This window comes from Cynocephalus volans, chromosome 6, assembly GCF_027409185.1.
Source record: "Cynocephalus volans isolate mCynVol1 chromosome 6, mCynVol1.pri, whole genome shotgun sequence".
Classification (NCBI taxonomy): domain Eukaryota; kingdom Metazoa; phylum Chordata; class Mammalia; order Dermoptera; family Cynocephalidae; genus Cynocephalus; species Cynocephalus volans.
Genome location: NC_084465.1, coordinates 67,999,066 through 68,017,661, shown reverse-complemented (window position 1 = coordinate 68,017,661; position 18,596 = coordinate 67,999,066).

Here is an 18,596-nt window from a genome sequence, read left to right as displayed (position 1 = left end):
TTCATCTTGAAAACTGAAACTCTACACCCATTAAGCACTAATTGCCCCTTCCTCCTTCTCCTAGCCCTTGGTAACCACTTCTCTATTTTCTGTTTCTGTGATTTTGACTACTTTAGATTTTTCATATGAGTGGAATCATATAATATTTGTCCTTTTGTGACTGTCTTATTTTTCTTAGCATAATGTCTTCAAGGTTCATCCATGCTGTAGCATATGACATGATTTTTTTCTTTTCTGAGGCTGCATAATACTCCATAGAATGTGTATGCTGCATTTTCTTTATTAATTCCTCTCTCAGATATTAGGGTTGCTGTAATGAACATGGGTGTGCAAACCATATGTTTGAGATCCTTCTTTAATCAACATATCTTCTGGGGGACAGAATTCAACCCATAACAATTACAGAAGGAAAATTTACTGTGAAGTAGCCTGGAAAACACTGTTTTAGCAAAGTGATCAAAGTTAACATGACCAATAATAGGACAAATTGATTCAATGTGCCTTCTGTTATGAAGCACTGAAAAGAACAAAACGCCATTTCTGTGATATTCCTGCCAAAAATGCACATACCAATCAACATATCTCAATATTCAACCCCCAAAATATGTATAATCGATTTTGATTCAATAAATAAAAATAATTAAAAATGCATATGCTAAATCTAAACAAGAAGAATTCTTATGTTAACAAACTGAGGAACACTCTACAAGATAACCAGTCTTACTCTTCAAAACTGTCAAGTTCGTGGAGGTAAAAACTGAGGAACTCCAGATTAAAGGAGACTAAAGTGACATTACAACCAAATGCAATGTGTGATCTTGAACTGAATTCTGGATCAGAAAAAGGAGCTTATTGGGATAATTGGTAATATTTGAATAAGATCTGCAGATTAGATAATAGGATTATATGAATGTTAAATTTTGGTTTTGCTGACTAAACAGATCATATAATAGAATGTTTTTATTTTTAAGAATTTACACAACAGGATTTAGTGGTAAAGGGGAATTGTGTCTACGATGTATTTTCAGTTATTTTAGAAAATAAACTATATAGATAGATGGGTGGATATATAGATATATATAAGAAATGATAACACAAATACGGTAAAATATTAACATTTGGTAAACCTGAGTGTATGGGGATGGTTGTACTGTACTTAAAACTTTTTGCAAGTTTGAGATTATCTCAAAGTGAAATTTTTTGATAATAGCACTGTAACCAAAATGTGATGATTGAATGAAAGGGCAAGAAGTTAATGCAAAGAGGAAAGAAGAGCAACTGATCAGGAATAGGATGGGGAAGAGGAAATGAACAGAAGTGTTTGTCTTTGAGAAATATTTTGTACGTGAAATTGATAGAATTTGCCAATGGACTGGACAAAGGAAATGTGGGGAAAGGAGGAATCAAGATGACTTCCAGAATTATTGTCTTAGTTCCTGAGTGTGTTTTTGATTCATTTATTGAGTTTGAGAAGGCCAGGAAAAAAATAGTTATCAAGGATAAAATCAAGAGTTTAGTTTTGTGCATTTTTTTTCTAGTTACAAAGGACAACTCTTACTATAGCAAGGAGTAGGGTAGACTTGTTATCTCAAGAATTTCCAATGGCATCTGCCAATTTTTTGTGTATATAAGTTTGTGGTAAGACTCTGAAACAAATTTTATTTGCTACAAGAGATAGTAAAACATTAACTAACCATGTATACTAATACTTGGTAATGTCTATATCTGTGCAAAGTGTTCAAAGGTTCTGTCACAGAAAAAGATAATGAAGTCCAGGGGTCTTGTTTCAGGTGAATGTGTAACACAGGGCTATCTTAGAGAAACCTAAAGAGGAACAAACATATTTCAAAATAAGTAGAGTTATGACCTAGTTTGTCTCTGGTGATCTCTCAGCTCTGAAAATTATTGGAAAATTGAAAGGAATAATTAAAATTGCTTCTTTTTTGTGTTCAGCAATCTGAATTTGAGACCATGAGCCCTCAGGCAAAGCCAAGTAGTCAGGGTGATTGAGATAAAAGAGTCTTTATTGACTGTCCATGCAATTCCTAGTGAGACATAACAATGTACATTGGTGCCACATCTTGATAGATGACAACTTTGGATTAGACACTAAGTCTTTTCTAAAAGAAATCAAACCCACTATATTCACCAGCTTCGCATCAGAATGACTCACAAGCCTGTGAAGTCTATTTTGTGAGAAATTCCAAGTACCTAAAAATAAAAAATGGCATGGGGGATGTCTCCCTCAAATGGATTATGCGATGTAGCTTACAGTAGTCCCCTCTTATCCGCAGTTTTGCTTTCTGCAGTCAACTGTAGTCTGCAAATATTATATGGAAAATTTCAGAAATAACTCACAAGTTTTAAATTGTGCATTGGTCTGAGCAGTGTGATGAAATCTTGCGTCGTCCCACTCCATCCTATCCAGTATCATTCCTTTGTCCAACACATCCATGCTGTAGACAGTGCCCACCTGTGAGTCACTTAGTAGCCATCTACTTTATCACACCCACTGTCATGGTATCGCAGTGCTTGTGTTCAAGTAACCCTTATTTTACTTAATAATGGCCCCAAACTGCAAGACTAGTGATGTTGGCAATTGGGATATGCCAAAGAGAAGCCTTAAAGTACTTCCTGTAAGTGGAAAGGTGAAAGTTCTTGACTTAATAAGGAAAGAAGAAACTTGTATGCTGAGGTTGCCAAGATCTACATTAAGAACAAATCTTCTATTTGTGAAATTATGAAAAAGAAAAAAGAAATTTGTGCTAGTTCTGTTATCATACCTCAGACTTCATAAGTTAAAGCCACAGTGCATGACAAGTGTTCAGATAAGATAGAAAGGGCATTGAATTTGTGGGTGAATACATGAGCAGAAACATGTTCCGGTTGACCACGATTGGATTGGGTACTATTTGTGGTTTTAGGCAGCCACTGGGGGTCTTGGAATGTATCCCCTAATGATAAGGGGGGACCACTGTATTTCTTGATGTCAATTATCTACTGCTATAATTCTGATGTTTAACAAACCACCCCAAAACTCAGTGGTTTTTAAATAATAAGTTTGGGTTTTTTTTTTTTTCTTAGCTCACTGTGGGTCAACTATTTAGGCTGGATTTGATGAAAAGATTCTTCTGGTCTCAGCTGAACTTCCTCATATACCTTGCAGTTGGCTGACTATTGGCTGATCAAGAATGCCCTTAGCTGGAATGGTGGGAAGACAATTCCCTTCAAGTTATCTGAATTAGACTGGCAGGGACATGTTCTCATAGCACAGCAGGGCACAAAAGAGAGTAATAGTCATGAAAAGGATAAGCAGAAAATGTACCTCTTCTTTCAAGCCAGTCTGTGACACATTTGCTAATATCCCATTGACCAAAGCGAGTAAGTTGGCTGATCCCTAAATCAGAGTGGGAGAGAAATATAAGATTACAGGGCAGACTGTGAATATGGGGATGCTATTAACTGGGGCCATTAAGGCAATCAGTCTACCACAGTCTGCACACTGGCCCTAATTATTTAGGTCTTTCCACATACAAAATAAACTAAAACCCTGTCAATTCTCATCCAAACACGGCAACAGGAGAAGTACAGGATTTCACGATCTACATCCGGTAGATCTTGGGTACATGGAGACATACACTAAAACTATGTGCATTCTGCTCCACTCCTACAACCCAACACAGAATGAAGAGACAGGGACATGATTCATACAAGAGATACTTTTTAAAAGGGGGAAGCATGGGAGACGTGTAGCAGTCGTTGATCTGTTTTCAGTTTTTGTACATAAATTATCACAAATTTAGCAGCTTAAAACAATGCAATTTCCATGGGTCAGGAGTCTGAGTATGGATTAGATGGGTCCTCTGCTCAGGGTCTCACTAGGCTGAAATCAAGGTGTTGGCCTGGGATATTATCTCATTTGAGCCTCAGGGTGCTCTTCCAAGCTCACCAATAGTCGGAAGAACCCATTTCTTGTGGTTGTAGTTCTGAAGTCCCTGTTCTCTTGCTGGTTATGTGTTGGGGACCACTGTCAGTTCCTAGAGGTTGCTCTCAGTTCCTTGCTGTGTAATTTCCTATATGATTATTCACAACATGGTTATTTGCTTCTTCAAAGCCAGCAGGAGAATTTCTCTCACTCTGAATTTCTCCCTTCAGGAAGGACTCAATCTGTCTTTTAAAGGCTCACCTGATTAGATCAGGCCCATGCAGGATAATCTCTTTTTTGATTAGCTTAGAGTTGACTGATTAGTAACTTAACCAACATATTTACCAGTCCATTCTTCTCTCATTGAGAAAGGATCATACAGGGTAGAATTACACCAGGGGTGTGCGTAGTGGGAGCCATCTTAGAATTCTTCCTATTGCAGTCCTCCCGCTGGTCCCCAAAGACTCATGTCCTCCCCAAATATTTACCCCTCTCCCGATGTTCCCAAAAGTCTCAACCTATTATGGCTTCTGCTCAAAGTAAAATAGTCTCATCATCTAAATCTAAATCTCATCATCTCAAAGTCCAAAATCTCATTATCAAAATCACTTAAATCAGATGCAGATGAGGCTCCTGGGTGTCATTTATTAAGTACAGTTCCTGAGGTATGAGTTCTCTAATAAATCTGTGGACTTGTGAAACTAAAGAGACAAATTATCTGCACCCAACACACCTCAAAAACATGGTGAAAGAGTATAGGATAATAGTTATAAACATTTCAATATAAAAGGAGACGAATATAGAAGAGAAAAAGGAGACACTGGTCCAAAACAGTTCTGAAATGAGGCTGGGCAAATGCTTTTTTACTGATTGGGTTTCAAGGTCTGGGAATAATCTTCTGTGACTCTTGGTTCCACCTCCTGGGTTATTCTTCCTTTTTCATGAGGGTAGTACATATTTATCTGTCTGCTTCCTGCCAGTAGAACTCGGGGAAGTGTTTGTGGGGTGGGGTGGGGCGGGGCGAACAGCTTCCTTTAATTTGTACTCTTGCTGTCTCTTTCGGTCCAAGCTGGCAGTGTTTCTGCAGAATAATTTTCTCAGACTTATGGGCCTTCCATGAATTTCATGGAGACTAACTTCATTAGACAAAACCACGACTCCAGACTTTTTTAGAAAATCCCTTATTTTGGCCTCTTGCTGAGATGTCACCATCGGCTGAGAGACAACACCTGTATGTTTCCTAGATGCCCTCTAGTTTGAGAAGATCTGTGAGGCACACTCTTAATCTCTTGCAAAGGTCAGTTATGTGACTGAATACTCTGACTTCTGATCTTTTTCAGGGGTTAGTAAAAGGCTGTACAGTTGTACGCTCAGCCTTTCCTTTACACCACACTTTTGTCAGCCATTTCTGATTCTAGGCTTATATTGCCTCCTAGAGAGGCTAGAATTTTAAAAGCCATCCAGTCCTGGTTACTTTCTGTTTAACAATTCTTCCATCAATTTATCTCTTCCCTCTCACATTTTACTATAAGCAAACCAGGCATGTCTTCAAGGCTTTGCTTGAAAATATCCTTATCTGTATATCTAAGTTTATCATTTGTGAGTTCTGCTTTCCGCATTACAATTTCTTTAAGCTTTCTTCTACTATATAACAAGAACCTCTTTTCCTACAGTTTCAAATACAGTTATGTGTCACTTAACAATGGGGATAACTTCTGAGAAATGTGTCATTAGGTGATTTCGTCATTGCAGGAATATCATAGATTGCACTTACACAAACCTAGATGTTATACAGTCTACTACACACCTAGCCTATATGGTATATGTTAATCTTGTGGGACCACCACTGTATATGCGGTCTGTCATTGACAGAAATGTTATGCAGCACATGACTATAATTTGTTCCTTATTTTCTTTTGAACCCTCACTGCCAAGCATACTTAAAATTTAGGTTTCTACTAAAAAGCAGTTCAAGGCAATTTAGGCTTTCTCTGTCATACTCTTCATAATTATTCCAGTATAGAAAAAGACTGTCAGCTGAGAATTCTATATCTGGCAAAGCTCTCCTTCAAAAAATGGGGAGATATACATGTGGTGGCATATTTTTAAAAATGGGGAGATATTAAAATATTTCCAGATAAACAAAAGCTGAGAGAGTTAGTTACCATTAGACATGCCCTACAAGAAAGGCTAAAGGGAGTCCTTCAGAATGAAATGAAAAGACACGCAACAGTCACTCAAAGCCACAAAAATAAAGATTTCCAGTAGAGGTAAATACATGGGCAAATATAAAAGCCAGTACTATTGTAATTTTGGTTTGTAACTCCGTTTTTAATTTTCTACATGATTTAAAAGAAACACTCATCAAAATTAGGAATCTATATTATTGGGCACACAATGTATAAAAATGTAATTTGTGACATCAATTTAAAAAAGGGGGACAGAGCTGTATAGGAGCAGTGTTTTTGCATGTTAATGAAGTTAAGTTGGTATCAGTTCAGATTTAGAATGTTAATTATGAGACCCATGGTAACCACAAAGAAAATATCTATAGAATGTATTCAAGAGTAAACAAGAAGGGAATCAAAACCTTTCATTACAAAAAAATCAACTAAACACAAAAGAAGGCAGCAATGGAGGAAATAAGAGACAAAAAACTATAAGACATGCAGAAAATAATTAACAAAATGGCAGAAATAAGTCCTCCCTTATCAGCAATTACTTTGAAAGTAAATGGATTAAACTTTCCAATCAAAAGTCAGAGATTGGCTGAATGGATTTTAAAAATGATCCAACCACAGCAGTCCCCCCCAAAACCCCTGGGGATACTTTCAAGACCCCCAGTGGATGTTTGAAATGGTGGAAAGTACTAAACCCTATATATACTACGTTTTTTCCTATACATACATATTTATGAAAAATTTTAATGTATATATTTGGCACAGTAAGAGATTAACAGCAACAAATAATAAAATAGAACAATCATAGCAATAGACGGTAATAAAGACGTGTGAATGTGGTCTCCATTTTGGCAGCTGGCCTGTACAGGGATCTGAACCCTTAACTTTGGTGTTATCAGCACCATGCTCTGAGTGAGTGGCTAACCAGCTGGCCCTGCCTTTTTTCTCTCAAAATATCTTTTGTATTGTACTAACCCTTGCTCTTCCTGTGATCTCTTGATCTGATAACTGAGACAACTACTAAGTGACTAATGGGTGGGCAGCATATATAGTGTGAATGGGCCTGGGTGGGTGGAGTGGGATGGCACAAGATTTCACCACACTACTCAGATAGGTGCACAATTTAAAATTTACAAATTGTTTATTTCTGGAATTTTTCATTTAATATTTTTGGGCCATGGCTGACCACAAGTAACCGAAACCACAAAAATGGAAATTGTGGATAAGGGCGGGGCTACTGTAAATGCTGTCTGAGAGATTCACTTCAGATCTAAAGACACAAATAGGTTGAAAGTGGTCAACTGATTTTTTGACAAGGATGCCAAGACCATTTAGTAGTGAAAGAAGTCTTTTCAACAAATGACGCTAGGAAAATTGGATATCCACATGCAAAAGAATGAAGCTAGACTCTTACCTTATACCATATCCAAAAATTAATTCAAAATGGATTGAAGTCCTAATCTTAAGACCTAAAACTATAAAGCTCTTAGAAAAATAGACAAATTGAACTTCATCAAAATTAATATCTTTTGTGCCTCAAAGGTCAAAAGTGAATAGACAATCCACAGAATGGGAGAAAATATTTGCAAATCATATATCTATTAAGGGATTAATGCCCAAAATATGAAAAAAGCTCCTATAACAACAATAACCAAAAAACCAAAAAATCCAATGCAAAAATGTGCAAGGGACTTGAATGGACATTTCTCTAAAGAAGATATACAAATGGCCACTAAGCACATGAAAAGATGCAAATCCTTTTTAATATTATAATTTAATATATTAATTAATATAAGGATAAGAATGAAACAATCATCTTCTTAGATGCTGAAAAGTTATTCAACAAAAATTTTAACTCTCACTTTTACCAAAAAAACAAAAAAACAAAAAAGGCTGCGATAGGACATTAGATGGCTACTTCCTTAACAGGATATAAGCAGTCTGTCATGTGAAACACTAGAGGCATTCTGACTAAATCAGGATCTTTTACTTGAAGCATGATGGCAAGACAACATAAAGATTTTAAAAAATCACAATGAGATACTATAAAGGCATTAGAGGTAGAAAATAATAAAGGAGGATAAACTATCAATATTTGAATATAAGATTATGTATCTGAAAAGAGATACTAAACTCAAGAGAATCAACTAAACAAACTATTACAAATGAATAAAATAATTTTCTTAAGATAATGGGATATGGATTTGATAAAGACAGCTCCATATACAAACAATTACTAGTTAGAAGATATAATATGAAAGATCCCATTTAAAATAGCAGCCAAAAAAAGAAAACCTAGGAATCAACTTAACTGGAAAAGTGCAAGTCTTATGTGTGAATAGCAACTTGAACATGCCACTGAATATCACAAAAACACTTGTGCAAATGGAGACATATATCATATTTTTGGACTAAATAAAAAATCATTTATCTTAAATTAATTTATAAAGTTAATGTAATTCCAACATAGGCACAAAAAATAAATATATATATATATTTTTTGGAAATAGACAAGCTGATCCTGAATTTCATTTGGAAAAACAAACAAGAGTAGCTAGAAAACTTCTGATTTAAAAAAGAAAAAGAAAAAAGGAGCAGTAGGGGAGGGTACTTTCACTAGAAATAAAAGCATTATTTTATAACATATTATGACATAAATAGAAAGTCTTTATATATTAGAACTGTGTGGGGCTATTGCATGAATAGCTAATGATACCGAATAAAAACTACATAAGCCCCATATACATTTATGAATTTAGTATGTTATAGGTAGCAACTCAAGTCAGTTATGGAAAAGATGGACAATTTAATAAGTAGTACTGGCAAGTAGATGGTCATTTGAAACAAAATTAAGTTGGATTCCTACCACACATCATAAAGGAATAGAAAAAAATACAAGTGATGTCCTTTATTACTTTGGAATGGGGGAAATCCCTTTTAACTATTCAAAAACTATTAAAATCCAGAAGTCATAAAATAAAAGACTGACAAAATCTCTATATTAAACAAATATTTTTGCAAAGCAAAAACATAAGCAAAGCAAAAGATAGACTGAGAATAAAGTATTTGTTTCTATAGCAGAGAGGAAGGGCTAATCTCCCATATAAAGAATTCCTAGGAGAATAAGAAAAGGACCAAAAATAGATAAGTGGGTGCTATAGTCTGAATGTTTGTGTTCCTCCAGAATTCATGTGTTGAAACCATCACCAATGTGATGATATTAGGAGGTGGGGCCTTTGGGGCTCTGCCCTCAAGAATGAGATTAGTGCCCTTATAAAAGAGGCCCTACAGAGCTGCTTTGCCCCTTCCACCATGTGCAGACACAATGAGAAGACGTCTATGAACCAGGAAACGGGCCCTCACAAGACACCAAATGTGCCAGCACCTTGATCTCAGTCTTTTTAGCCACTAGAATTGTAATAAATAAAGTTCTGTTGTTTATAAGCCACCCAAGCTGTGGTACTTTGTTCTATCAGCCCAAATGGGTGAAGATAGAGGGCAAGCGCTATAAGCAAACTGTTCACAGAAAGGGAAATAATGGCTTTTAACTATATGACAAGATGAGAGTTGATAACACACTGTGTTGGGGGAAGGCTGTGGGAGGCAGCACTGATGCATTGCTGTTGGGAGTATAAATTCCTAGGGTCCCTGAGGAAGGCAATCCAGTTGTAAATATTAAAATTAAAAATGCATATAGCCTATCACCTAGTAATTTCACATCTGGTAACTTATCTTCCACATATACTCATATTGGTGGACGATAACATATAAATAAGGCTATTCACTGAAGTACTACTTGTAAGAGTGATTAGTTGGATCTAATACCATCAATAAAGAAATGGTGGATGGATGACGTGACACCTACACCATACGACAACAAAGAAGAGGGAAATTATGCATTGACAGGGAAAGATCCCAAGGACTATTGCTAAGAGAAAAAAAAAAGTGCAGAAAGCTGGTATACTTTATATTAAAGAGAGGAAAAGTAGGAATTTTTATTCCTCTTTCTTTGTACTGTATAAAGGAACTTTGTAAGAATACATGAAAAGTTAGTAAGAGTGGCTACATGTAGTTGGGGACTCGAACTTACGAGAACTAGGTAGATGAAGGACTGTGGAGGCCAACAAAACTTTCACTATCTCCCCTTAATACATATATTTTTTATTTTGGAACCATCTAGATACATTCCCTATCCAAAACCAAATACATATAAAAGAAATAATGAAGGATCTTGCCCTTGAAGAAGTAGCTAGAGGCATGGGCTGGCGCCAGTACACGTTCCTATTTCTGCTCTCTCCACATAGCTCCCCTGGTATTTTAAGGATGACCAGAATGCTGAGAGAGAGAGAGGCTTCCCAGCTCTCTGGTGTCTTCTTTCTGATCTCCCCTTATAACTCCAGTGGTATTTTCAGAGCTAGCACCTTGCCAAAAATGAAATGGACACATGCCTCAGGCGGGAAATGATGGGCTCATTGCAATTTTAATTTTCGTTCCAATAACATGCCTGTTCCTCTTACATGGCCCTGCTCAGATAATATCAGAACTCTGAGGAAAGAGTTAAAGAGAACCACTGGTATGGTAGAAGCAGGGTATGGAAGGCTCAAATCAAGAGAAAAGAAATGAAAACTAGACACAGCAATGTGTTAGGAGAGAAAAAAATAAATCACAACAATAAAGAGTAATAAAAATATACATATATAAAAGAAAATGGAAGTAGTATTTAAGTGAGACTTAAAATTACAGTTAGCAGAATGAATGTGAAAGTGTAAAATCCCTCTGGCAAATATCTAGAGCGCAGCTCTTCTGTTTGGTTGATTGAGAGTGTAAATTAAGGCATCAACTGTTAGGGGACCTAGGGGTGGGAGAAAGAAGTTCTCTGCATGTTGAGAAGCCTAACCAGAAGAGCCATCACACTGCCCTACCTTGATGAGCTGCGGGGTAGTAAAGACCTGGCCATGGTTCTTCTCAGGAAAAAACTTCAAATTTGCTTTTAATCACAGACAGTCAGGCCATTGAGGGCCCACACTTCTGCTCCATATAGCACAGACTCAATAATTTTATGCTGTAAAATGTTTAAGGAAGGTGTAACCAAAAGCCCACAGTGGCACATTTTTAAAAAAGAGGGAGCAAACTCAATAAAGCTTCCATAGAATGACTAGCTTTGAGCAGTGTTGCTTCCTGATGTACCCTCCAAGTTAAACTGTTTATGTAATGGAGGCCAAAGTAATGGAATGAAGTGATGTACTATATGCAATCATAAACTATACACAAGCCATAACTTGGAGAAAATCTCGTTTTGTAAAAAAATAAAACTAAGAGTTCTTTATGTAAGGATATTAAAAGTAGGTCTATTCATTTTTAAAATGTTTTTTTCAATTTGCCTTTTGATTTTATTTATGGCATTTCTTTCGACTAAGAGAAATATTTCTTTTTTATGTGAGTATTGTAATAGTATGCATTTTGCTTTGTTTATATGCTTAAGCTATTCTTTCTACATCAGAGATTAGATAAAAACTAAATTGCATTTTATTTCCTTCCTTTCTTTGCTTATTTAAAATTCTATGTTCACTGTATTATGAATTTTCATATATATGAGGCTCTATTCCCAGTTTTTCTTCTAGCTCTTTGATATAGCACATGGATTTAATTGTAAATTTCTGGGTTATTATTATTAATTACAAATGCTCCCTTCATTATTCTTTGTGGCTGCCATGGAAATGCACTGCTCAGATCTCCCTTCAAAAGACCCACTGGGAGAAAGATAGTAGACAGTCTCTAACTATTAAATCTTGAGATCTGTGTTGGTTTGAAGTTCTGGCTCTCCCTGGGCTGCTGATCCCAGCCAGTAACTGGGCATAGCAGGGGTACTAGAGCCAGCCTGTTCCTGCTCAACACTTAACACCCCTGACATGTAACCATAGTTCTGGAGTTCCCCATCACCTTAACCAAGACTTTCTTGAAGCTGAACTGCAATCTGAAGCTTTTCTTACTCAATTCTCCTTCAGATGTCAGACTCGTATTGTGGACTAATGGCTTTCTCCAACTACCTTTCCCCGTCATCCTTCACAAGTATTTCCTCTAGCAAATCTATTGCATATCTAATTCTGTCTGCTTCTAGATGACCCAAACTGTCACAGTCTGAGGATGTGCATGGTAAGATGAGGTTAAGGGACTGGTTCACTCATACTCAGCTGGCAATGAGGAACCCTTACTAAGTAGAATGTGGATCCCAGAGTCCTGGGTGTAAGGTGATGTCTTAATTGCGGAAGATTTCACTGGTGGTGATCTGGGAAAATTTCCCCGTGGAGGGGAGCACCCTTACCAGTGTGATAATTGAGGCAGTAGAAGGTTTTGGAAAGAATGATGCCCACACATGAGATAGGAGGTGCTCAGTCCTCCTGGGATTGGGTTTCAGGTCACTCCCCTGGGTCTCAAATCACTCCCCTGGCATCAGCATGTGGAGATTGAAATTGTAGGGGACAGACCTATGTAATCTTGATGGCTGAGCATGCTCAGTAAAAAGGAGTTTATCTCTTGAATGACCTCCCACTGGAGGCGCTAGACAGCACCTAGAATATTTTAAGTGTATTTGGTGCATGTGGTAGAATTTGACCAATGAACATGCTCTAAAAGAGATCAGCTGAGCATATGTAAGACTATATTACAGAACTGGGAACCACCCCTTAATTGAATATTCATTAGGAATCATGAATATGTATAGTCAAATTATAAAAGTTGAATCCAGGAAGAAGGTGGGCCTGTTGCTCATTCTCTCTGGTGCCAGTCTGCACTTTGTCTATGAGGTGTGTATATCTCACTTTTTCTGTTAAACTTGCCTTTAGCAGGCTGCTGTTCACTGTGGGATCGGTCTGCACTCTGTAGTGCATATTTCTTACTTTTGTATCAAACTTGGTGTGGCTTAGCTGCATTTTCCCTGTGAAGTCTGTATTTCTTATTCTTTACATTAAATCTGTTTTCATTTCCTACTGTGACTTAGCTCTTGAATTCTTTCCTGGGGTGAAGTCAAGAACCTGGTAGAGGATGGGGTGGGTTGAGGCTGGCTATCTGACCTTCTCAGACCCTCTCCTCTGGTATCACAAGGACAGCGGAGATAGTGGGTTATTACTCAGTTATATTAATGTCCTGCAGATGGATGATGAGAAACTAAGAGCAGTTAACAGACATAGTCTGTTTTATAGCCAGAGGGTTTTTTTGGTAGCTTAAAAGTGGGAGAGCAGATACCCTGAGGAATAAGTTCAGAATTTTATAACTAGAGTCACAAAGCTCCAGAGATGTTTATATGCTCAGCCAAGACAGGTCTGTTACACTAAGATCAGTGAAATATAAGGTCACTTTGTGTGAAACTCAGGAAACTGAAACATGAGATGGGGACATATACATTCACTGGTTTAGAGAATGTGTTCTATCTATTCTAATCAGAAATTGTTTACATTCACATGAACAGACAACAATATTCATTTGTTCCTGAGCTATGGTAAGAGAGAGTTCTCACCCTCTATCATAAGATAGTCTGAAGAGATCTGGACTATTTGGACACCCCCACAGAACACACATTGATCTATTATGTTTAGGACATCATGCTGATAAAGTGGCTACCACACTGGAGGCCTTGATAAGACACATGCACTCTGGAGTGTGGGAAATAGCCATTAAAGATTAATAGACCTGCCACTTAAGTAAACTTTTCAGGGATCCAGCAGTCAGGGCTGTGCCCAGACTGGCCCATCAAAATAAAACATGCATTGCTGTATCTTGTATTCCCTACTGCAAAGAAAGAAGGTCCTAGTGCCTGGTAGGCTGCTTTGGGTTCTGGAGTCAACACATTCCATACCTAGGAATACTGCTCTCACCCTACACTAAGTGACAAAAAAGGCAACCAGCTTTTAGAGGGGCCCTAAATAGGAAAGGCTGTGCAGCAATAGAAAACATTTGTGAATGTGATAAAATGAAAATAAAATTTTATGTAAGAAAGTGTAATTAGTCAAAATAGAAGACAAGTGGCAATGGAGGAAAGTATTTGCAAAATTAGACAAAGGATTATCATCCTTATTATACAAAGAACGCTTACAGATTACCAAGAAAAAGACAAGCCTTTAGGTTACATAAGGATAAAGGAAATGAAGAAACATTAAGAAAAAAAATTGAAAACTGCAAATAACTACTCATGGCTTGATTCTCCCATTGGCCCAAACACCAAAAAATTATTTTTCCTCAAACAATTCCTTAGCTACATATGAGTTTCCCGGAGCCTCCACAGAGAGGCCTTTTCTGACTTTTGCATAGAGGAGGCCTCTTCAATATCACCTCCTTTTAAGATATTTGGAAAAGAGGGTAAGGAGGGAAGTTACAACCTCTTATCTTGAGGGTCTACTCTACACTTCCTTCAAGTTCCATGTTCCTTCCTGCTACTCTCTTCTCTGCCACTGGTCACTGTTCACTTTGCCATAGATCATAGACTAGAAATTAATGGATTATAGCCCGCCTACATGTGATGCTGCTGTTTCTCCAAAGGCCTCTGTGAGTAGGATAGGAGTTGAGCATGGAGAATACCTTACTCCTTCCACGCACCATCATATCAGGTTGTTGTAGTGTCCCATATTTTTCTGAAGGGCCAGGAAAACTAAGCCACAAGAAACAGGCATCTTCCTGAATCCTCCAGTATCCTCTAGCATACAGGAAAAAGGGGGCAGCTGAGATTACTTTCCAGTGGAAAGAGAACACCTGACTTGGTCTAAAATGAAGCCACTTCCCAGGCAGTAGCATGGTGATGTGGCAGTAAGAAGCAACAAGCATCCACAGAAGGGGCTACTACTTTGTCCCAAGGGCCAGAGTATATACCAACATCTTGAGGCTGTGGCCTGGCATCTGGTCCTCAGAGCAGCAACCTCAAAGAGAGAAACAGAATTGGCAGTTAGGGAAGAAACTGACATAGATACCACTAGAATTTTTGATAATCTTCCAAAAGAAAAGAAAACAGTATTGGGTGAGAAGGAAGGAACACAGGAAGTGAAAAGAATAAGAACTTTCAGCTTTATTTTTATGAAAAGAACTGCAGAGAACTGTGAACATTTGCTACAGGGACATCTTATGAGCTACGCAGGGACTCTAAGGGGAAATAAATGACTTGGGAGACAGGGTTTCCAAGCATGGAAACTAAGATGAAAATAATACTATTTGTATACTATGACTATTGCTCATCCTGGCTGGTGTGGTCTCAAGACACACTTACGATCACCAGACTGGCTCATTTCAAAAAGGATGTAAGACAGCTTACAACGCTAGGCAAAATATAGCCAGATAACATCATCTGTACTAGATGAGAAAAAAAAGAAAGGGGGGTGTCCAAGAATGAGGCTAATATCAATAATGAAAGTGCCCTATTCTCTGAAACGGAGCACAGATTTAGCTCTAGTTTTTTTCTTTTTTATCAGCAAACATAAAAAAAAAAAAAAAAAAAAAATTCAGTGTCCCTAAGATAGTAGCAAATGAACTATTCAGAGGAAGCACAAATATTCCAATAAGGCCAGAATGAAATAACTGTTGAGAGTCCATAAAGAGCTCATTGTGTAATGTAATCAACAACATTCCTACAGTTGACACAATGATGAATTTCACAGAACTGCTTTGGAGAGTATCCTGTAATGCTGACCAATGGCTTCAAATTCAAGACAAATTCTAGGGGTAAGCCAGGAAGTTATTGTCCAAGTAGTCTTTGCCAGGCACTTGCCTGACTTAATTCTGGGGAACATTTCAAAGAATCTGAGAAAGTGATAAAAAGGAAATCCTTAATATTCCTTTATAATTACTGTTTACCACAGACAAACCCTAGAGGTTGATACTAGCTGGCTGGGGGTTCGTTCAATACTGAATATCCTATACCTGGAGTCCAGCTATGCTAGGATTTTTGGAAAAAAAGTGGTCTTAATGGAACATTAAGCTGGTGTAGGAGCGACATCTTTCGGGGAAACTTAAGAGTCTGATATTCAGTAGTTTTTGAGAGAGAGAATACTCTAGAGTTTGGCCAAGATTCTCTTTAGGAAAAAAATTTAATCTGTGCTCTCATACAGACAGATGGGCCATTTAGGTTCCAAATTTCTGCTCAATATAACAGTCTTAATTAATTTTAGTCTGGAAAATGTTTAAGGAAGGCATAACTAAACATAGTGGCCATGAAAAAAACTACCCCCTCCCCCCAATTCCCAATAAGCATCCACAGAAAGCCTGGCTTTGAGTGCTGTGGTTTCCTGATGTTCTTCCAAGTTAAATTATTTGCGTAATATACATCAAGGTATCTCAATGAAGTGACCTTCTGTATAGAATTAGGAACCAACCGAAATTTGGAAAACACCTTGGTAATTCTAAACTGTAAGAGTTCTCTATATACTCAGGATATTAAATTTTTGACAAACACTCATGTTCTAAAATTTTCCAGCTTGTATTTTTTCTATTTATGTCTTTTGGCATACTGAAGTTTTAAATTTTCATGTAATGAAATGTAGCAATTCTCATTTTACCTCTTGATTTATCCTTAATGGGTAGTTTCTCACCTACAGATGAGACATTCACCTACATTTTCTACTTCTTATTTTATATGTCTTTAAGCCCATTAATTACTTTACATTTCTTTTGGTATATAGAGTAAAAATGGGAATTTATTGCTCCCACCCCCATAATTAAGCAATTGTCTCAGGACTATTTAAAGAATATTTCTACATTTCCCCAGTAATGTGAAAGCAAACGGTTACTTATTCTAACATATTTTATAGTAAAATCTGTTTCTATGCTTCCTTTTCTATCCATTAATCTATATATTCTTGCATCTATTCCACATGGACATAAGTGTAACTTAATAATGTTTCTAAATATCCTACTGTACCAGTCTTACCCCTCCCATTACTCTATTTAAATCTTTTCCTGGATATTCTTGTCCACGTATTAATTCTTTATAGTTTCCATTTTAAATGTTGTAGTCTCCGAGAAAGGGCTCCAGCTTCACGTCCTTTGTGTATGTACATGCTTTGAAAGTGCTGAAGCCCTCAGACTTCAACTAAATGTTTTTCTATTATTTCTTCTCTCCCAGTGACAGTGTCCTGAGGTGAGGATGAGAAGAAATGAGGCAAAAAGAAGAAAATGGTGAGTTCTTAGTTCTAGTTTGCTCTCTATACCAGAAATACTGGTCTAGTTATAAAAGAGCTAGCATCAAAAATCAAGTACTTACTGGGGATAGATAGAAAATACACATAGAATGAAGAAAACCAACAATTAAAAAAAACAAAAACACCCCCCAATAAAACTGCCAGATATAGTATCAAACTTTCTTTTACTGAATAATGGTAAAAGGCCTTTACACCATTACTATGTCAATGTGTATAATGGAGATACTTTAAATTTGAAAATTAAAAAATAAAGGGAAAATATATTCAATTATAACATTTTTCTTTCTTGGTTTATTTTACCTTGAAATTGGAGTAAGAATCTTGATAACTTTTTTACTAAGTTATAGAATGTCAGATTTTTCATTGTGATGTTCTGGACAATTTTACCTTTGAATCCTTTAAAGACAAAGGGTATTTGATTTTTTCAGTCTCATATTCTCCCAAAATTGTTCATGATTGTTACTTCTGAACACGAATAAAACATAGGTTTTAAAATTTTAAAGTAACATTCCTTATATGTAGAATTTGAGTATTCTACTATTGTCATATTTAGGTTCTGAATGGAAGTTAAATAACTTCAACTTTTGTCTCCTCATTGTACTTATCACTATTAATATGCATAGGTGAAACAAATAGTGTCATTAAATTTTTGTAAGTTTTAAAATGAGAAAAACTCTTCTGGAATTCTGTCTTCAACCTCACAATTTTGGGAATGTAGTTTAGGCCACTCCCTTTTTTGGAAACCATTTTTGGTATTACGAAAATAAGCCAAAATATACTTTTCCAAATAATTTTCCCCAAATCATGATTATCCTAAGAATGAACATATTAAGTCATACATTTATGAAATCATTTTTGAATGTCTTTGCAGAGAAATATTCAAAGTGGTAAGATGAATTTAATTGCCAACCAAATTAGCAATCCTTATTTCAGTCTTCGCTATTAAGCTAAAAAGGTCATTTTCTCTTGAATGATGTAAAGAATTCAATCTCTTTCAACAGTTCCAAAAATCTCTACATACAATGCTACCTAACTTCCTGTCATACAGCAGATTCCCATGTGGTGCATCCACTTCACCAAGCAAAACACTGAATTGTCTGTAATACGAGCCATGGATCACATCCAGTTTATGATATCAATGACTAAATCCAGGATGTGGTCTATTTTTAAGGTTTTAGTATAAAGTCATTCTTAGGGAATAGAATAATGAATGGACTTAAGTTCCATGTCCTTGCAAAACATTACCGATTTAGATGTAGGCTGAATATTTAATGCTTTTGTTGGCAATCCACAAAAATGGGAAGGTTTGGCAAA